General features: G+C 48.9%; 1 protein-coding gene across 1 annotated transcript in view; it reads right to left on the bottom strand.

Annotated features, from left to right (window-relative positions):
- The window catches only part of LOC148051637 (uncharacterized), a 230,461-nt gene extending 209,617 nt beyond the window's left edge, over window positions 1-20,844 (bottom strand). Inside the window, exons 1-8 of the mRNA XM_087736880.1 lie at window positions 20,699-20,844; window positions 18,468-18,557; window positions 11,732-11,838; window positions 8,916-9,096; window positions 6,218-6,911; window positions 4,574-4,733; window positions 968-1,089; window positions 694-874 (exon numbers count right to left, since the gene is read on the bottom strand). The gene's annotated coding sequence lies outside the window, so the exon portion shown is untranslated. The remainder of the gene's footprint in view (window positions 1-693; window positions 875-967; window positions 1,090-4,573; window positions 4,734-6,217; window positions 6,912-8,915; window positions 9,097-11,731; window positions 11,839-18,467; window positions 18,558-20,698) is intronic.
- Between the last annotated feature and the right edge of the window lie 1,416 nt (window positions 20,845-22,260).

Genomic DNA, 22,260 nt, shown 5'->3' with positions numbered 1-22,260 from the left:
CCTCAGCGCCAAAGCCCTTTTCACCCAACAGAGGGAGAGAGAGGATCAGAGCCAAAACCAGCCTTCCACTAGGACACTGAGCAGTGAAAAACCATCTCAAGGCAAGCCAGCCGTCACCCTTTCTTGCTGACATTTCTGCAGTTCAAGCAGGTCTGTATAGTTCTTCAGCATAACTAAATTCTCGGAGCGCGCTTCATACAGTCCGAAACGCAGGTGCTTGAATCCCACGACGTTTTAGGTCATTTGTACTGAGCGGGGAGCGCTCATGAGGAGATCTGTATTCTGACCCTTTGTAGGGAAGAGGAAAAGACCAACTTGAACTCTTGGGCCCGCCAGCAGAGGTCCATTCACTGAGCCCCCTCAGGCATTTTTCCTACTGTATAGCAGAAAGCACACTTTACAGGACCAGTGTCCGCTGTCTGCTCCATTCTTTGCACATCTTTCAGCCTTCGAGCAGCGGACGGGGCGACTTACCCGGGAGGCTTTGGACTCTACGTGGCTTTCTATGTTTCTGGCCCTTGTAGGCTGCCAGAGAGTCAGAAGCAGCTAGAACGGAGGCACAGAAACCTATCTGGTTTTCACACGAAAACGAGGATGTGTGTTTTCACTGGCTTGCGCCCCGTAGAGTTATTTATACAGCAAGAGTGAAATGAGCACAAATTACCAACAGGTGAACTGCCTTCACTGACTCACGTTTGCAATGCATAGCTGTCTGAGCAGGAATAATCGCAGAAGATGCAGCAAAGACCGAGAGCAAAAGCATACAGCATTGCCTAGGCGGAGCTGGAGCCTCGGGCAAGACCCACTGGAAAGACATTTCCTCGTAGGTAGCAGTTCCCCGCGGCAGCCAGGAAGCTGCTGAGGGGGTGGCGATCTGTAAAAGGAATCAACAACGATGAGCAGAGATGTCAACCAACCTGATACTCCTAAGAGAAATAAATACTAAAATAAGAACGGCAAGTCATACCCTCTCTCCTGCCAGTATTGCCTTCTTCAGAGAGGTTTGAAGAGCAGATCACAGCGCTAATAATTCATCCTTTCCTCCCGCTGACCGATCCGGACAATGGTATCCCACCACCATCTCCCCTGCTAGAAGACAACACGAAGACAATGAAAACATTTTTTAAACGCTTTCAAGTACAGCCCTTAATTCTAGCAGGGCAGAGACTGACATATATTTATGCAAACGTCGTCTCAGCGATACAGCCTCGCTACTCCGAAAAGCACTAATCCCAGGCAATCGGTTAGCTGCGCGCTCACCTGGTTCTGCCTTTGTCACTTCCGCGCTTCGGCCAGCAAGTGAATTTTGGTGTGCCATACACAAAGCTATTTCCTTGCTTCATCTCGTGCTAAATTACCCATTTGCAGCAAAAGAAATCAGAAGCATGTCCTCCACAGAATACGTATTTGCAACAGCAACTGCCCCGCTGCCGCAACAGCCTCTTTCACTAAGCCGAACTGAGCTAGAGCTCCAAAGCGCTCGGATTAAGGAGCTTACAGAAAGCAAATGTATTGCGTGTCTTCATAAACACACACGCATACGCATACGTCCAAACACGTGTACATGCTGTGAAAGAAAAGAAACGTTCCAGAGTAGTAAGCTTACTCGCAATGGGCAATTAAGCATCCAACGGCACGCACCGATTAAAGGGAGATCTTTGTGGCCTCAAATTGTTATTATTTCTGTATTATACTTTCTGCCGTTGCTTGGATTCTCTGGAGTTCCATCAGTGTTAAAGACAGCAAGTCTAAGTCGCTGCATTCAAGTCCATATTTAAAACACTGACATTTGTCAAAACTGAACTTCTTACATTTTACATAAACAAGGCTACTTGATCTGCTGTTTTCCTTGCAGGTGAGAGAGCACTCGACACGTATTCATTATCATGGTACCAGCTCTTGGGGGGGAAAAGATTAAAAAAAAGAATCAGAAGCATCTTCGGCGTTAGCTGGGATCCCCGGCCTCCCGTAGGAGAGGCGAAGGGAAAAGCTGCATCCACAGCCAGTACCGGAGTCAAGAGAGTGGAAACAGCTGGAGCTCCCTGACAACTTTATTCCTCTCCCTCTCTCGCTGGGCCCGTGCTCCTGCGCTTTGGCTTTGAATTCCTGATGTGCCGCTCGCTTGCCCTTCAGGAGCTAACAAGTTGACATCATCGTGCCTTTCAGAAGGAAATCTGTCAGTAGAGCACGAAGAAGTGGTGAAAGGGGTAGAAAGCAAGGAACAAAACCTAATTTTTAGTCCAAAACATAGGAGTCCCTTAGACAGCATACAGAATTCGAGGGTTCTCCTGGCTTCTTCTCCCCCTTGGGCAAGCAAGGGAGCACGCGTTTTGCTGGGAGCGGCTCGGTCCGAAAAGCCAACGTTAGGACGCCTGCCCGCAACGCAAGTTTATCCTCAAGCTAGCTGATCTGTTCCTTTGAGAGGGGCAGTATGGGACAGAGAAGGAGAGGGGGAAGGGGGGGAAGCTTTTCTTTACACTTGTGCTGTTCTGAATGTGGACCATCTGTGCCCCCAGCTGGAGTGCTGGAGATGGTCTGGCACTTGAACCACACCATATTTACAGATCTAAACACAAATGGCTACTGCCTGATTGTTTCATGATTCATTAGTCAGACAAGCTCTCCTCTCCCGCCAGCACAGCTGTTACAGAGTAAACCTTTGTCACTTAATAGGCCTGATTATTACTTTCCATCAAAGGTATTGATCTGTGTCATCTCTACTTAAGGGAAAAGGGGAGAAGCAAAAAGGGGACCAAAATGTGTCGGGAAAACAAGAAGGGGGGCGGGGGGGAAATTAAAAAACAATGACATTTGTATGGTGACTAGAGGCACCAGTCAATACGTTTAATCTCTCCTGGATGTACTGTATTCATGTATTCATTTACCACAGTGACTAGGTTACTCACGGAGATGAAACGTCTCACATGATGTGGCATTCCTTGCACTGCACCAGACTGCTGCAGTCACACAATATGGCCATGCATATAATTGCTCGACCAGATACACAATGTGAATTAACAAATAGTATTCAAAAAAAAAAAATAGAAATCAATTAAGTCATGCCGCAGAAGGTAAAAATACAGGTTCATCTCTCGATGGCACGAGACTAGATGAAGAGATCGATAGCGAGCCTTCAGACAACCATCCCAGGGCTAAGCCCTCGCCCACCCGAGTCAGCGGTGCTACCCCAGTTTACACCAGTGGAGGAGCTGGCCCTTTTTGTTTAGCAAAGGAGCTCGGGACAGGACGCGGTCCGTTTCATGATTGCGATGCAGCGGGTATTTACCACAGCTTGAGAGCTTCTCGCTGCTCCAGTAGCCGCCTGACAAGCTGCCATTGCAGCAATTGCAGCGTTATTGCAAATTCACTCACTCCATTGGCGGGACGAGGTTTGCAACATCCAGATTGAGAGTTTCATTGCCTCTCTGACTCACAGCATTGTCGTTAGTAGCATTCCCGCTTCCCTGCCGAATCTGAGGTGGTACCTGGTACCCACCGTTCCAGCGACCAGGTGGACAGTTCAGAGCCACGGACGTGGCTCTGGTGGCCGGCTCGGCTGCGGCAGCGGGGAGCGAGCTCTCGAGGAAAGACGGTTTCACTCTTTCCGTTTTCCTCACGTTTAAGGCCTCATCTCTGCTGAAGCCAAATCCCAAAGCCCTTGTCCAGTCCTCTTTCGGACTAACCAGCAGTGAAGGTCGGGGAGCTATGGGAGAGAAAAGGAGCCACAGCAGAGACCGCTTGGCTTGCGCCCATAGCAGCACAACAGCGTCACTGCTCAGGCCACGGGAATCAAAGAGGAATAAAAGCCGTGAGTGCGGCTTCAGAGCCGAACAGGACAGGTAAAACTAACGTGAATGTTTGAAGTGCTGCGTTCAGTTGTCTCTCCCAATTTGGGAGCAGTTTCAGGAGCAACCCCCAAATTACTGCTGCTCAGCTATCCCAGAACGTGTTCTTTACGGGTGAAATCCACTCGCCTTGTTCCAAGTCTCAGTAGCTTTAGGACAGGCCAAGGAACCGTCTTTTTCGCCCTTTTGGACCAGAGAAGTCCAGAACCCAAACTCATTCCTGCACAGTATAGTAAGTCCTCTGTAATAACGGCATGCACACCCGCCATGCGACTCCTGTATTCCAAGCAGAGAGCAAGGTCTAACACTAAACAAGCTATTACGGGATGGGATGTATTTTCCATACGAGAACAGAACAATTAACAAACGCATAGGCCGCTGGTAAATACTTCACAAAGGGGATCTTCTGGTTTTCCTCGTGCGGCTTGTTTGCTGTGCGGTCCTGCAAGGACCGCCTCAATTTTCCCCGCCTTCCAACAAACTCCTCTTCCCCCCGCCAATACCTCTCAAGAGTAGTCTATAAATACAAGGAGCTTTTCCTCAAACCGAGGCTTGTCTTTTCAAAGCCAAGAGGTCAGTAAGATGTTACACAGGGAATAGCAGTCATTTAGGGTAAAGCGCTGTTGAGAGAATGAAGGAGAAAGAGCGGGAGCCTAAATCAGCGGTGTGGAAGACCTGCTCAAAGCCCTTCGTTTTCACGCGAGGTTAGCCTGCCTCCAGGGCCATACCTGCCGCGTCCAGCCGAGGTTCGTAGAGTGGCATGACAGACGCTGGCCCAGCGCATCAGTGGAGAGGGAAGCGATCGACGCTCTCGTGAGAGAAGCATAGAGGCAAGCGTCCAGCTATGACATGGAATATTCTTTTGCAGTCCAGCTTCCACCCAAAGCTCTGAAACAGACCACAATACACGTGCTTTTGTGACTAAATCTGTACCCCTAAGGAAACCCGGCCCCTCCGCCCTAGTATTTCCCCCAAGCCACCACGATCCCATTTCTACCCGTTCCCTCCCACATCCTGAGGCATATGCATTTTTGCCGGATGGAAAGAAAAATCAGAAGACGGCAGCACATGACACCAAGCAAGAGTCGTGGCACACACAATCCATGGGAAAGTGTTGCTTGGCAATACTGCGTGTGCTCAGCTTCCCGCCAAGGGACCGGCGCTGTCTCTGTGCCAGGAAATCAGCCATTCAGCTAACAGGCAAAGCAGCGGCCACAGAAGACGGAGAAGCAGAAGGGAGCCGTCAAACCCAAGAGACATGCTTGCTCTCTTCTCCTCACGCGCTACAACAAATAGCAGGGGGGTAGGGGCGGGTGCGGGGAGCGAGGAACCAGAGAGAGGCTGTAAATTTTAGCTTAACCCATTTATCTTTCTAACGCATCAAGGAAGAAAACTGCTTAGTCAGTGGTTAAAGAGGGACCAAAACCAACGTATGAGATGATATCTTAGAGCTCAGGTTACGAGCAAAAACCTTCCCGTTTATGAGCTGTCTTGGAATGGAAAAGGGTGTAATTTTCTCACTGAATCATTACAAGTAGGCTGAGTAAAAGAGTCGGGAACAGGCCGACAGGAACAATCCTGCAGTGGGCAGGTCTTCGCCCTTGCCGATGCTTCATTTTCTTCCCTTGGAGACGATGTTCGACCCTGGTAGTTGGTGACAAGACTAGAGCAAGAAGCCGGCAAGGGAGAGGAAAGACACACGCAAAAAAAGAAGAAAAAAACCCACTCAAGTAGCTCTGGAATAAAACCTTAGCTTTCCAAAATCTGTCCTTTCTGGAAACTTGCTGAGAGTAGGGTTTTTTTATTGGTTCATAGAAATGGGTTGTCCCTGGGGTGGAAATGCTGCTCAGCAGCTTCACTAACCTTTTTAACAAGGTGCTGCTGAGACCTGCCAGACTGATTTTTCTTCCTGTTCTCACTGATGCAAAACAGGAGCAATTGCACGTAAGCCCAACATCACGCCTGCTATCAGTTTAGCCCAGTAAGACCCTGGACAGATAGCATTACCAGCAACGTCTCGCCAACTTCACAGCAAAATTCAGATAGAAAACTTTTTCCTGTAATACATAAAAGAACCTGCCCCGACGCCCAGAGATATCTATCTTCTTTCCTAAGTCAACAGGCACTAATGGCCCGGGTAGTTCTCCGCCTATTTCCAACACTGAGTTCCTCCCTTCCACTGCGGTTAAAAATAAACCCTTCTGCAGCCTTGACAGGCACAGGGGGCCTAAGGCCCTGATGACCTGACCTACCTACATGCCAAGAGCATGGCTCTGACTTGTCTGAGAGAAAGACACTCAGCTGCATTATTTCTGTCTCACTTGTGCCTCTGCTGCTGCGCTCAAAACAAAGCTGAATGCATTCACACCTACATAAAGCAGAGGTTTAACAGGTCAGATCCAACGGCGCCAACTGACAGAGCTCCGCCGAATCCGAAGGACCTGCTTCGCCCGAGGATTTCCCGGTGGGAAGACCTTCCCTTTGAGAAACAGCACAATGCTCGCGACACCACCGAACACCTACGAGCCATCAGCTGCCGTTGCAGAAGGACTTAGGGGACATCTCAACAGAGCTCTCCAGAGGGCTGCTTTACTCACTAGAGAGTTCTTCTGACCAGCTGCGGTGAAAGGCAGGGGCAGACGCAGGCTGTCTCTCACACAGGCAGGGAAGGCAGCTGCCTCGGGCAGCAAAAGTGTTTCTTGACTCTAGGTTGCATGAGTGGCTGCAGCCTGAAGAAACGGGCCAACCATCCTCAGCTTGCCTCGGGCCACAGACGCCTTCATGCCAGATCTGAATGGGAGCGACTGCCATCAAACTCCCTGTGGCTAGTGATGAGAGGGTAAAGCAGGAGCAAAGAGTTCTCATTCCACCTTCCGATCTCGGCCGTGGCAGAGGGACGGCAAGGCTGCAGCAACATCTGTCTGAGTCCATCCCCGGATTTTCCATGTAAATATATATGTTGCAGCTGGTGTAAATTGCAGCAGACCCGTGTCAGATTCCTTCCGTGAGCCTCGTGAAGTACTGCGCCTTGCAACTGAACTGTGTCGTCAGCCGGAGACATCTTCCCTGGTAGGGGAGGCGGGGAAAGGAAAAAAGAAAAAAAAGGGAAAGCTTCAGGTCAAACGATTGATTACGTTTTTGAATTACAGGGGGCTATTGATTTTTCATTAAACACCATGTACTGCTGTAAAGCGGAAAAAAAGTAATTCATTGATCAGAGCTGTGGGCCATGTTCACTTATTGGCTTCCTGCCACATCCCATTATTCCCAGTTCTAAATGTATATTGAAGTCAGTTCATTCTAATCATTGCCTCCTGTCACCAGAAATGTCTCTCAGTAACTATTAGTTTAATCACCCCTTTCTTACAATGGTAATGAGTGATAATATCCAGCATTATGGCAGATTCATGAATACTATTCATTGTATTACGGCACCGCATTTCACAACGCTACAGTTACGGGTCTGTCAGCATTTCCATTACAAAGCCCCCAGGCCTGGGACTTTATAAATCACTCCTAAAAATTTGCTGCTGGCAGAAATCAGGAGCGGAGAGTGTCTCGGTTCTGGAGAGAATATTGTTGGAACTGCTCTCTGCAAAATCTTTCTGGCCACAGTCTAGCTGCACTGAATGAGTGCTGGAAAGGGGAGGAAAAAAAGGGGGAGAAAGAAGAGGAACTTTGCCAGCTCAAGCTGCTTTTTCCAATTGATTAAAATGCCATCATTTCAAAAACAGGATGATCTTGCTGTTACATTGGACGGCGATTCAGGAGACAGGCATTCTCCTCCGAAAGCTGACACACACAGACAGCACCACCATACTATCTTGCCGATAGTGACGCTTCCAATTTAAGAATGTCTTATCTGAAACCTTTTGACTTCTGCAGTATGCTTTTCTCTGTACTGGCTGCTGGCTTCTATGTTGGATAACCCGCATTTTGAGAAAGCTGCTTGCTGTAGGGCCAAGCGTTGAAATCCTCCGGTTTTACACAGCACCTGCTTAGGTAACACCTCGGCCTGGGGACAATGGCCAGTACGGTTTTAGTAAAAGGTTCGTATCTGATTCCAGAATCCAGCCTGGAGGTGTAGAGCAAAACTAGTCAAATTTGGGGTTTACACCCCCACCTATTGGAAACCTTTCTGTTTCCAGTGACAAGCCATAAAGTTGTCACTGGGACTACATGCCCTAAAACTGACAGCAGGCTCTGACCCATTATTTTCAAAACTTTGAGCTGATTAAGATTTGCTGAGGTGAACAGCTGCTTTTACACTATCATCCAGCAAGAGGGGGAAAAGCAGATATTGCGGGATCCAAAACCACGTTAGGATGGCAGCAGACAAACAAACAAAGAAAGAAAACAGAAATTGACTCCCCACTGTTTCCCCCAGCACAGAACCAGGGCTGAAATATATAATGGTGAGAATACGAAACAAACCAGATGCGTACCAAACCATAATGTAGCCTTAGACTAATTAGGTAGACTTAACTCCAGATTGACCCTCTCCCAGCATCCACACGCTGACGGGGGTGTCGATAATGACTTTCCTCTGCCACTGTGTAGGCATGCTCCTAGCGACTGAGTCCAATCTCAAACTCAGACAGCGCTGGAAGAACTTACAGACAACTCATCTCAACTCCCCGCACACGAGCCTGCTGTTACACACAGGCCAAGTCACACCTTCATTGCTAAAACTGTAGCTGCTTGCTTTCATCGTTTAGTCCAGAGGTGCAAGTGCTACCCTTTCCATCAGCATTTAATCACCACCCCGTCCATCACCGCCATTCACTGCCGGCATGAACACAAGAGCCACGACAAGTGGAATCCCCTGTTCCACCTGTACGAGGTAAGGGGCTCTCAGGGACAGACTCAAAAGGGGCAGCCAGGGCGGAGTGAAAAGGACTGAAGAGTGCCACCTCGCCCACTCCACGAGAAAGGGGCCCTTGTGAATGAAAACATTTGCCTGAGACACCCGAGGGAGTTCTCTTTTTCAGCAGGGGTCTCTGGGCCCTCCAACCCTGCTGGAGAGCAAGTTCCAGCTACAGGCAGAAAAACAATAATTCATTTACTTACTCATGTTTTCTTGCATGAAGTGTCTTTTGCAATGTGTTCCGATACATTGCCTCTCCCTGAAGCCAACCTCCTGCTGAAGCTCTTCACAGTTTGCTGCGAAGCAGAAGACGAAGCCTGCTAATTCCTGCTTCTGAGTCCGGAGCCTGTACTTGAGAGGTCAAGTGGGGCTCAGAGCGACCATCTGGACAGAAAAGAAACAGCAAATTCCAACCGTAAACTTGCTTTTGTACAACGGGGCTCTGCAGAGATAGAAAGAAGGGTCCTACACACGATGCAGCAGAGGAGGTGACGGCCACTGTAAATAAATTCTAATAAGGAAAAGAGCTAATGGGTGGGTTATGGTGTGTGGGAATCAGGTAGAGGATGACTGCAGGGTTGGCAGTAACCAGCCTCGAGGCATCAGGTGAAGCCCAGAGGGCGTTCTCGATTCTGAGAGGATGCTGCAAGGATAAATAACAGTTTTCCTTAGCAGACACATGCACAAAAGAGCAGCTTATCAAGTAACTGCTTTGCAATCTTTGCTGTGTTTATCGTCGCAACAGCCTGATGAGGGAGGAAAACACAATTCTCGCCGACGGGAGCAGGTTCGCCTGGGTACATTTCGAGTATGGCAGGGAAAACAGCGTCGGTGAAATCCAAGAGAGTAGGACCCAGACCGTCAAAGATGCTTCAGCCTCTATATCCCACAGAAAATCACTTGGGAGTCAACGTGCAAATACATCTGAGGATTTTGACCTAAGTGACTAAGCCAAGCTCACACAAGGAGTCGGCAGCAGAGCAGGAGACTGACTTCCAGTGTTCCCAGGGAAATCTTACTTTCGTTCCTGCTGAGACAAATACACCCACCACGGACAGGAGCATCCTGCATTAGGCATGGCATTCACCCAGCCCTACAAAAAGTTAGAGGGAGAGAGCAAAGCTGTTATTTTGGCTGCCTGAGCATTCCTCGTCTCCACACAAAACCCTGTGCCTGCAGCAGCCAGGTCATTTAAAATGGATTGGTTGATGCTATTAAATCTACACCCTAGGAACGAAGCCCTTACTGGCCAGACCTGTTTTTTCCTCTCATGTCCTTACCTTGTGCCAAATAAACAGTGCTGATGTCACATCATTTGCAAAGGACAGAAATCCTCTGCAGAGCTGCAACAAACAGCCCTTCTCCCATGCCCATACGCAGCACACATCTTGGGGTAATAAAGCCTTCATTTCACGCTTCAGCACCCCTGATCTAAGGCTCAGACTCAGCCATGTATTCAACAACAGCTCCGATGCAACAACAGCTCCCACCTAACTTCGCTACGAATGCCCCCATATTTTATTCATATTTTTAACTTTTAACTCGGTTTCCCTTGGGGAAAAAGAAAACAAAAAAACCCGTTCAGATTCTGGACCTTCCACTTCTCCGGTAACTTCTGTGCATACTAGTCTACTGTAACCAAATCTGAAAGAGCGCTGACGCTCTTCAACACAGTTAAGCGCCTGCAAGTGTCATGAAAACGGGTGGCTGGTTGGAGAGAACGAACGTTTTACTCCAACAGCAATTTATAGCACATCTTCAGAGTTGACCCCTTCCCCGAGTCTCTCAAGCTAGCTGTTTCTTGCCGAGTGTCTCGTCATCCGTCCATGCGATTGGTCTATCAGAGTCCACGAGGACGCAGAACACCATGAAATATGCATGTGCTTGTCAAAAGCATAGCCTAAACAGTTACAGTGCTGTAAATATAAGCACTGCTGTACCTTACAGTTCAAGGTAAGAGAGAATAGCTGACGTAAATTGTACCAGCGTGCTATCAACATAAAACAACAGGGCACAATGTATTACTGCGAGCCCCAAGCACTTCACATCTGTCTCGACACCATCCTAAGTTGGACACCCATCAGTTCAAAAGATAACATACAGCTTGCGAAGGGAATCGTTTTGGCCCTGCATCAGAGAGCTCGTCCCTGCAACGGGGCAGAAAGACAGTACTCTCTGTTCAGGCAGCGTTAAAGGATTCAGGCAATGAAGCACGAGGCAAATATGCTGACCTGTTCTACACGAAAATACCCGTCAATGTAAGTCTCGGTCCAGCTGGGTGCCTATGCGGACACATAACCTCAAGCACCGATTTGAAGAGAGCTGCTTGCAGTCTTCAAGTTACGCGCATACTTACGCCGTATCCATACGCTAGGGCGTGCTGAAGCAGGACCTACCAGACGCTACCTCGCCGCAGCATTTCAAACAGGCTAAATGGTATTCCTTGCCTGAGCCAGCTTGGGACCCGGTCTTCACCACAAATTTCACCATGCCCGTTACCAACTCCACTCATTTAAAAACATCGCCTCCCCACTCCTGATGGGAAGGCTGCTTGCTTCTGAACAACGGAAGGCTTGATCACATTATGTATTATTTTAAAGCCAGCAAATATGTGCACCCATCAAACAGGGTGCGATACTGAAGGCTCGCGTGACAATCGGACACTGAAAACGAGTGACACAAGCCACGGTCAATACCTGCTCTCCCGATCCAAGCCTTTTCTGATCTTACCATTGCTTGGAAGGGAAGATAACAGTCAGTCACTCCTTAAATGAAGTCCTGATTTTTTTACGGGGCTTTGACCTGACAGAAACCCTGGGCTTTCAGCTATTCCTCACCTGAAAACCCCAAAACCTTTCCCCCATCCTGCTGTGACAAAATCCTTCTGCTCGGGTTTAACTCAAGGTACCCGCGTGATTCTGTTGAGGTCATCGGCGGCATTTGCACGCTGAGCGAGAGATGTGGCCGGAAAAACAGGGTGGGAGACAAACGTACGTTCAGCTCCCCTTCCGACACGTACCTGAGCAGAGCGCTTGCCTGCATCCGGGAGCCAGGAAGGACTTCGGGATCCGACAAGACCGCATGGCTTCTTCAAGTTAAAGCTTCAGGGCTTTGTGGGATGTCGGTCTAAACAGGTTCAAAGAATTCAGGCTGTGCTTTAGCAGCGCGCATCATCACGGGCCCGGCCTCAAGCACGTTAGCCATCACGCTAAAGGCTGGCACGCGTCTAAGCAGCTGGCTGAATCATGACCTGAGATCACAAGAGCTGGAGAACAAAGTTGTGACTACGGTCGCAGCTTCTCCGTATTCATTCTGCAACGGCACCATCTATTCTGGACACCATTAGGAGGGTTATTGATTTTCCCAGATCATCCCAGTTGCCTTACTCGGATTCAAGCCTTCAGACACAGACTTAGCCCTAGGGAATGAATGGAGCAGAAGCAGAGCAGAGCCAGGCACAGCAGGCATTTGTGACTGTTAGTGAGCACTGAATATTGCCAACCATTATAAAACACAGGAAAATAGCAAGCGAGGCTGTAGCCAGTTTAGATAATCCTGCAGGGAATACTACCAATAGAAACTAATACATATGCAAGCAATAGCAAGCTGCCTGGGAAACTGAGCATTTTGCCTTCGGTGTCAGATAAAACGCAACACTTCAGTTGCCTTTGGTCCAGCATTAAGTGTATTACTTAACATACACATATCCCCAAAAGACGGTTCCTGAATATCTACACAGATCTTATCCTCTCTTGTTCAAAGTTTTAGCACAGGAGGGCAACGTCATGCTTGCGGTCTGAATTAAGAGCGACTGGTTTTGCTTGTCTGGAAACAGCCCAGATTTCTCCCTAAGTACCTGGGAGCAGAAATTGCCCATGTGGAGACATCTCCCAGCCCGGACGGTGACGGCGGTCACTTGTGATTTCTCAGCAATACTCAGAGTTTCTCTGTTTAACCATCCTGCGTTGTACTTGCATCGCCCTAGACCTGCTCGCTCACCCGCTCTTGCTGTTGGCGTAAATTCAGTTTGTCTGTCTTTCCGCAATCCTCTCCTCCTCTTCTAGGAGGGCTGTATTGCTCTCCATTGTGCGATCCTGCTGCATATGTTTGTAAAACGCCAACGTCCCAGAGAAAGGGAAAGGGCGAGGGCCCGCACGCGACATAATAGCATTGCTACGCCAAGAACAAAGCATCCCCAAATGGGGCGGTCGGCAGTACAAGTGGCTATCAGAAAGTCAGTGCAAAATCCAAGAGGCTGAGCACTTTCAATTACGATTCAAATCTGCCATTTAGTTCATCATGTTTATTTAGGCATTAAAAGCAATTTTCCAAGCACATGTCTGTCACATTTAGACACAATGGGCTAGGCTGTAATTAGGAAGTATATGACCTCACTGGCTTTAATTGGGAGAAGCCTTCATCCAATCCGTTTACCAGATGATCGAAGGCAACTGGCATTAGAAGGGAAGTTTGGTGTCAGCCGGTAGGACGCACACAATACCTGCTATAATGGCCCCCAATTCATCATCGCCCCCTTTACCATCAGGATTTTGTCAATCGGTTGCTCATCAATTCTGCGTACCAACACAAGAGATCAGGAGACAGATACGGCATCACAGCGAATGATCACAGACCGGGGGCGGGGGGGGGGGGGGGGGAGGGGAAGGAAAAATACCAGGAATGGCAATTTCGGCTTTGGCAAGGGAGCAGGGCAGGCACAGGGCCAAAGTGAGGTTTAGCCTAAGCGGCTATAACTCTGCTAACTTTACACTTGCGTACGTCAGGCCAGAATGTAGCCCACACTACTCACCAGGGTATGCTGTAGCTTAACGCACAAGAAAAAAACATATTTAAGACTGAAACACCCCAGCAAAAGGCTATCGTAAGGAAAAGTCCATTTGTTGCAGGAAAACGCAGCAAAGAACTCCAAATTCTGCTGTACGTGTCCTACTGCCCAGAAAGTACCATTTTGGCCTGGTTAAGAGCCGACAGACGCATCCCTCTGCCTCCGCTGTACTGCTCCGGCCAGGCCCCACAACTATGACCCATCCCAGGCACGGACTGTGAGAGACAAATACAGTTGTCGTCAGCCCTTCCAAACACAGAGCACCACCCCCCAAAGAGATCTACGCTCAGGCCCAAGAAGTCCCGCCAACTGATTTTTTCAAAACCGGGAGAAGAGACAGGAAAAGCTACTCTGTGTAAACTACACCTAAAATCATTATTGCCTTTTTTTTTTTTTAACTGCGATAGCAACAGAACCTGAGGCTCTGCTACATTAAGACCTGGACACGTTCAAGAGACAGGGGCTCAAGAACATGCAAACAAGCATTAGAGAGACGAGATGCTCACATTCACTTCACCACCAAGAATCTCTGTACGTTACGATCACCTCCTCCCTGTTCTGGGGCTGACTTGTCAGCGCCATTCGCTGGCAGAAGGATACAAAGATTTCCACACCTTGAAAAACAGGTCCCAGGTCAGTCACCGCTTTCATTTCTGTTGGCTATACTGCTTCACCTTGATGAAAAAAATCAGCTCCACTATAAGCAGCCTCTCTCTTCAGCTAACAATATCATATCACCAGGACAGAAGGAGAAAAAGTGAAAATTCAGAATCTGCATGCCTCAGGAATTCTGAATAGATAGATAGATATAGATATATAAAAATAGCCAGATAGATAAATAGCCAGACAGACAGATCAATAGTTTTTTTACCTTGATGTGGGATAAAAAGCTAATATCTCAGAACATTTTCCAGACAGAAATACTTGGTTCCATTTTTTGTCAAAAAGTAACATGTCATAAACCATGGAATAAACTAACAAACCAAACTCATTTCAAGCGCGCCCCACAGAAGTTGCCGTGAGTCAGACAGAGATTCCTTCCGTTGCTAAGAACGTGACTTTATGCCAGCCCTAACAAGACAGCGTGCACATCTAAACAACCTTAAAAATCCACCACAGCTCTGCTGAGCGACCTGGGACGTTCCTCCCCAAGAGTGACCTGGGGGAAGCAGAAGAGATAAGAACGGGAGATAGAGCCAGCTACGATAAAACTCGCTTTGCTACTCCTGTGCATCAAGTGAACTCCATAAACGTCTGACAGTCATAGATGGGGTTCGTCAGCCTCAGACACTGAGCACTGAAACCCTGTGAGATGTAAAGGACACGATAGAAATCCTGCAGCATTCCCAGCCCAGCTCCTGTTTCTGTTGAGCATCTTCCAAGGGGCTAGGACATTTTAAACGGTACACCAGCCAAAACGTGCTCACTTGTAAAACCAGCCAAAGGTCAAATACGTCCTCCTTCCTTGTACACAGCTTTCTGGTACGGCCTCCGTAATTCCACCTCTCACTCAGAGATCAGAAAGAGCGAGTAAGCGCTCTCTCACCAGCATCCTGGAGGAGGGGAACCAGCCTCCCGTCCCCCTGCAAATCGCAAGGAAACCTTCAGGAGCCCAGAAAAGCCTAACCTGTGATGCGGAAAGTCAAAGGGAGGGACGAGCTCAGGAGGGGAACACACTCGAAAGCGGGAGATACCGTCAGCTCCTGCTGAACACTGCAGTTTCACGGGAAAGCTGAGTAAGCAGCTGGCCCCGAGGGACTCGGCAGCCCCATAATTTGGCTACGCTTGCCGCAGCTCCTGGGCATTGGGGATGTAATCCGAAGACCATTCAAAACCAGGGTGCCTGGCAATATAGTGCATCTGTGTACGAGCTTTGCCTTTCGCTCTGTTCTTGCGTGCAGACCCTCTGTCCCGGCCAGACCTGCGTTTTGAAGAAATTGTCCTGATTCCACTGACCGTACCTGCACAGGATTTACTTCAGAGAAGGAATACTTCTGAGATGCTGACCAGACGTTATCAGGCCAGGGGAAACGTTAAATGCCTGATGTAGTTATTCTGGCGCTTCAGTCCTTGCTCTGCGTAGTTTGGGTAGCCCTTCAGCACAATGGCAAGACCCAGCCTTCAACAGCGATTTTGCAAGGGAGGGCAGAATATTTACAAAGATATTTTTGCTTCTGCTCAGTTGGGCCTAAAAAAAAGGCTGACATGTAAGAACCATTAGCACTGTTTCTTAAAAAAAAATAATAATTGCCATAAGTGATACACATCTGCTGCTGATCACTAAGTGACCCACTAGAAGCTGCTCGTGGTGAACCCCAGCACAATGACAGAATAGGTTCACAGAGATACGGGATAATCGTGCTTTGTCGTAACGTGGGAGTGCAGCGTGCAAATGGGTAGGGAGCTGGTAGAAAGAAATCGCTAGCTTCTAATAGAAACATCCTGTAAAAGAAGAACTGCATTCCCAGCAGATTTCCAGCTTTTTTTTTTAATCTCAGTCAAACCTGCTAACTGCTTGGTCTTTCGTGGCTGACATATTTTACTGGGGCGACAGGGAACGTAAGCAAAGTGAGACAAATATTCAGCCACAAGGAAATGCACCAGGTAGGTAGAAACAGACCGGCTCTCCCATGTAACTAGTCCAACTTCTGTTCTTAGCACAATTAATGAGCTCTAACACCAAGAAATCGGCCTCCTAAGAGACAAGCACGCACTAGCTGTAGCAAGGCCTCTTGTTCCTTCCATTGCAGTCCCCTCCTTCGTGCCTACGCTAAAACAACCTATTTCTCCACGTCGTTTCTGTTGATTTCTGCCTGGTCTTGGCCTGCCTCGGTTTTCCTCTGGCATCCCAGCTCATCGGGTTCATCCCGTGCTCCTGTCCCAGTCACCCACGGGGTCCGTCTGAAAGACCTGACAAAGAGGGAGAGCTGAACTGGTTACTACAGTGTGCCTGATTTGTATTCAGAGCACAACTGGGGGACAGACCCCAGCCTCCAGCCACAGCTTTAGGATATAAAGCCGGGCCAATGAGGGGGAGAGAAGCTGCCTGCTTACTGTTTCCAGCAGACATAAAACACGATTCCCAATGTGTGCTCCCAATAAAGAGGGGCTGGGGGGGTTGAATTAATAGCCATCGAGCATATCGTGTACTAGATTGATGGCTTTAAATAAGTAACCAAAAAAAACCCCCAGCATGCAGAGCAAACATACAGGGGGAGGCCTATTACATTACTTGCGTAAGAGAAAGGGAGCAGGCGATGGGCCTTGAGGGCCTCCAGAGCAATTAAGCCCCCTCGCTGTTTTCGGATAGGCAGGGCTGGCCACGGCTGTGACTTGTGTGCAAGCCCGCGGACATGGCAAGCTCCTCTCCGGAAGCTGCTTGCTGCTGCTGCCGCCGCTCTGACTCCGAGGCATCGCACGCGAAAGCTGTCAGCTCGAGAACCGGTGGTTTGAAAGCAGAGACTGGTGCTGGCGCAGGGGGTGGGGACGGCAGCAGACGGGCCGCGCAGCGCACAAATGCGTGCCCACGGGCTGGGGGAGCCCCCAGGAGCGTGGGGAGGGGGTGCCGGTTGCAGGTAACGCGACGCCTGGCAGTGCACTTGGCTAAAGAGTGGAAGAGAACATCATTTCTTTAAACTCATCTTGCATTCAGCCAGCTGCATATAAATTTCCCTCTATCTCATCAAGCTCTCACTGTTTGGCCTCCTCTGACTGATATTGGCTCATCATACTTAATCTAGGGTGAAATTTCCTCGTCTGAGCTAAATTACTCGCAGCCATCAAGGGAAACGATATTTATTTTTCGTGGGGCTAATGACCTGTCCCCCGGACCCACCCACTGATGGTTATTTACTAGGGCCCAGATGCTTGGGCTCAAAATGAGTGCTAATGTCAGCGGGGGCCATTTCTCATTCAGGTCTCTGATTGAATTGGAGCAATCCCATTGACATTGACTCTGTGACTTTTAAGGCCATTACCCTCAGCAAGAGATGAACCTCTCATCATTGCTCCAACACTGACAGCTGATTAGCGACAAATTACAAGCGGGAAGAACCTAAGACTTACTTGGGTGAGGGAGGGGCGGAGGGAGGAAGAGGAGGAGGGATTCGGAGGAGGTAGGGGGAAAGTGCAGAGCCGGGGAAGGTGGAGAGAGTGGCAAAGAAGAAGGAAAGAGTGGGAGGGGAGAGCAACACCCAGAAGCTGATGCAGCCTGTTGGCATTGGTACCGCTCTACAGGCTTTCGCTGAACCCAGAACGGGGCCCAAAGCCAAAGGCTGGAGGGAGCGGGGAAGACGCATGCTGGCCGGGGGGAGCTTGAATCGGAGCAAGGCTGGGAGGAAGAACCTCCACTTCGAGTCAGCGGGTGGGCCAAACCCCAGCTGGGCGGTCCAAGTGCCGCCCTGGGGGGCCAGGCAGACAGCTTGGTGGCTGTGTGCCGGGTCTCTCGGGAATCACAGGTCCCGTGAAGATAGAAAAATCTCCAGGAAAGCAAAAAGCTGCTGCCGTGAACCGGCAGCCCCAGGGGTTGAGTACGGCTCTGCCATCAGCTCTCGCTGGGCACCCTCCATCACTCCCCTCACCTTGCTGCCTCTGTTTCCCCGCTCGGAGGCTGGGCGATCAGGAGCGACACCGATCCAGACAGCACCTTCCCATGGCTATTATCAGCCGCTGACACACAAAACACTCGCTAAGCTGAGGCAAAAGCTGCCTGACAACCCTGACGGACGTTTCAGTCGTGGCTGTTGCATCTTCAGTATTCTTACTTAACGGACAATAAGTGACACGAACATAACCAAACGCCCTGTCATCGTGGCATACTTCTCCAAGCCCAGCGGTCCCCGAGTTTCTCTTTTCACTGCTATTATATTACTTAAGGATAAAGCTTTGAGTGACTCTAGGCCACACTCACAGTTTTGTTTCTAGCCGCAGAAACGCAGCCGCTTCTGCTGTCGAACACGGGAGCCAGCCAGTAACACGCACCAGCTTTCAGTACCAGCTCCTGAAAGAGAGCGAAGAGTGGGTGTTACTTTAAAGCTGCCAGAGAAAAATTCCATACCTTAAAAAAAACGCTACCCGCTGTAGATACAGTTCTTATCTGGATGATTTGTGAGGCAGACTGTGCTCCCCTAAGTAAAAGAGAATATTTTTAGTGACACAATTAATATAAATGGAGCCATCCTGAAAGGCATTACAAGGAGGCTTGTTGCTCTGCAGTCCTGCATAAGCAGGCTTGAAGACTCTTTACAGCTCACAAAACACCAGGCCCATTTAAAAGAAGAAGTGGCATGAAATACAAACGGAGAAAATGCTTGCAAGGCTGAACTGCCACGGTCACAGCCGCCTCTGTGAAATAAAAACGGGCTTTGGATACTTGGGCAAACAAATGCAGTATGCCTAAGTACAGTCTTGGCATGCCACGTAAGCACCTGAGTTGTGATTTCTGTTAGTCGAGATCTAAAAATCCAAATGGACCTTCAACAGCAGTCACGCATGTTTCAATCTCAACCCCCATCTGAAGAAAAGTTGTCCCGAGGGAACCCGAGCCTGCGGCCAAACCTCCCCTTGCTGCTCCTTCACAGCTGCATTTGGCAAGTGTCTGCCCACCGTTTCTGAGGAAAACCAGCAAAAGCAGCTGCGCTGCTCTCCCCGCTCCTGCCCTTCCACTCTCCTCTCCACACCATTTCTTCTACTGATCTCGGGAGTTCACTAGGTAAGATATCACATACTCAGACACCCTACAAACCTCTCGGGGACTTGGCAACGAACAATGTATTGGACTAGCTGTACAACTCGGTGCGTTTTATGGCCTGCTTAGAAAAACTGTGATCTCATTTATGCTGAGGTAAGTCTAGAGCTAATCTGTTCAGGTAGATTTAGATAGCCGCTGCAGAGCTGCCGGGTCTGCGATCAGGTTTGGCTATAGTTGACAAACCGGCACATACAGCGACTGACTAACAACCCCGGACGGTGCTCTTCACATGTTACAAGCCTTGTCCCGCCTTCCGTCCTAGGCGTTTAACGCTCGATGGCTTCCACAGGACATCCTACGAGCGAACACAGGTTGTCTTCTTTTACACGAGCATAAGCCATCGCAAGAGTATCGGCATGAAACACGTGCTAAGGGATGAACGCCCACCCTCCCACCAGCCCAGGCCTGATCCTCATGGGAAGCTCCCTGGAGTACTGCCTGGGTTTTAAAAGATCCTGGCAGCAAAATTTCCACCCGAGAGACCACTCCGTGAGCTCATTGCCCTCACTGAGGTTCTCCTCAGACAGGGAACTCGTACTCCAGCAGTTAACTCTTCCTCTAACCCGGTTTCTGTCTCCTCGTGCTCGCCCATCGGTGTGCAGGAAAGCGACCTGCCCCTTCAGCACTGGTCAAACCTCTTTTGAGAGACAGCATTGCCAAACCACCACCTCCCAGCACGGCAGAGCCGTGTAAGGCTCCCCCCGCTCCTGAAGCAGGGCCACATCTACCTGGAACACTTAATAGAAACAAAAGCTTTCTACAGAAACCAGACTGGGTTTGGTGAGCTCTTTTTGAAGTGAAAGTGAAAAAAGGTTAACTGGCATCCAATAAGGTCCGAATATTCAACCGATTTGGTGTACAGGAACGCTTACATCTTCCGACTTAAGACAGTCTTTCCCTAAGAACAGGACAGAAACAGAGTATCTTTTCCCCTCAGAATTAATTTCCCCAACAAATGCTGGGCTCTGGGGGTTTTGTCATCTTTTAGAACGGAAAAAAAAATCTAAAGTAATTGAAGCAAATCGAGTTCTCACTCGGCCAAACAAAACACAATCCATTCACTAACTGCAGCACCGCAACACTTGGTCATCAAACTACATCTCAGGGCATACAAATATTGTAAAAGATCCTGCATCATCCCGTAAAAAAACCAACACAAATAAAAAGGAAAAGAAGAGATTTCGTGCAACGCGTTCTGAAAAAACAAACTGAAGCCTGCCAGTCTTCGGCGGTTTCAGCTAGGCTGACAGGTAAAAGAGCTCCGATGTCCGCCGGCTGCGGGGCAGCGGGAAAGAAGCGCCGATGGAGCGCCCAACTGCCCGCGCGAGCCGTGCGGTTGCTGGGGTGGGCCCGGAAGACCGCGCATGCCAACAGGCTAATGTTCCCCTTACCGGCCTCATTGGTCAATTTGGATGACATATTTTGGGCATCTCTGCTTTCTCAGTGACTGCGACTTGTACGCCGTCCACAAATCCCCATCTGCATCTACAGATGGTCCACTTTTTTTTTTTCCCCCCTTCTTTTCTCCATTCTATGTAACAGCTCTTCGAGACTGCAGAAAAGAGAGACAGAGATACGGGTTTACTGTATTCTGCTGCAGAAGCCAGGTAGACATTCAGTTCAACAGAAGGAAGGAAAGCCCAAATTCTCCATCTGCAATACTGTCAACTCTGTGCTGTCAAACGCTGTTTCTCTGGTTCAAGCTCTTGCACAAAGCACAACCTAACAGCAGCATTTAAACACCAAGGTACATTTGTCGTAGGACAAACCCGAAAAAATAGCCTGCGGAGTTTTTAACTACATATGATCTTCATTTTCACTTTAGGCTTTAATATGCTTTGTAAAATAATTCTCTTTTTCTGCACCTTATGAGGAATGGTAAAATTTACCCAAACCTGGGAATCCTTTACAAAGCCTGGAAGATGTGGTGAAATGCCACAAGGAAGTCAAGCTCCAGTTTTATTTGTGCTGCAAAATATCTACCTGCCTTTTCACATTTCCCTATCCCTAACGCACTGTTTTCTTCTTCGCTACTAAATAGTGACACACAGAAGATGGAAAAGACCCGTTTCACCGCTCGTCCAGTTTCATTTTGCTTAAGCTCTAGTGAAACTGGACCAAAAGCAGGGGAAACAAGTTAAACAGAGAAGATGAAAGAAACCTTTTCTGCCTACACATATGCTCACACAGACACTGCTTCTTTCCAACTGCTGCTTCTGAAAGGAGGAGTTAATGTACCTGTATGTTAGTACTTAACGCTGGGCTGTTAGTGCTGCTTACCATACTGTTCTCAAGACCCAGGGCTTTTGCCTAGGAACTCGTTGTTATTTTTCATAGTTATTATTATTGTTAACTTCAAAGAAAACAAATAAGGATTCAGAGCCTAACCATGCTCCAGTTCTGCAAAGAACTAGTCGTGCGGTTACCTTTGAAGGGAGGCCAAGGAAAGCCTTGTCCTCCCTCAACTCCGAGCTGGGCTCCTGTAGGAGCTTTAAATGCTCCCCCCTGCGCAAAGCCATGCGTGTGAGCAGATATACAGAGGATCACGACCTCTGGACTTGTTACGGTTTTTCTACAATGCCTGGGACTGCAGTACCTAAATGCTCCAGTGTCCGGGAAGTAGCACCGGGCACGGCACAGGTGATTTTTTTTTTTCTTTACAAACTAATTCCACATCCCGCCTCTCTGCTGAGAGGCGCCAAGCCCTGCGGCGAGTCACGCTTCGGGAGAGAAAGTACCCCTTGCAGTCCTGACCCCACCAAGCCACGGGGGTCCACCACCGTTTTCTGAGACCTTCTGAATTACGCAGACTACCCGATCGCTTTCTAGCTTAGCAGGTAAGGCTATGCCACGTATTTTGTTTCCCGTCAATTCGATGTCGACAATGCATTTTCCAGGACCAGCCCTGGCTTGCTACACGCTTGCTCCTCTTTTGCTCCGGAGCAGGCTGAAT

The sequence above is a fragment of the Nipponia nippon genome, unplaced genomic scaffold (genome assembly GCF_047370975.1).
Source record: "Nipponia nippon isolate SJK-2023a ecotype South Korea unplaced genomic scaffold, ASM4737097v1 scaffold_6, whole genome shotgun sequence".
Lineage (NCBI taxonomy): Eukaryota > Metazoa > Chordata > Aves > Pelecaniformes > Threskiornithidae > Nipponia > Nipponia nippon.
Note: the sequence above shows the minus strand (reverse complement) of the source record. Positions and strands in the feature narration are given on the sequence as shown.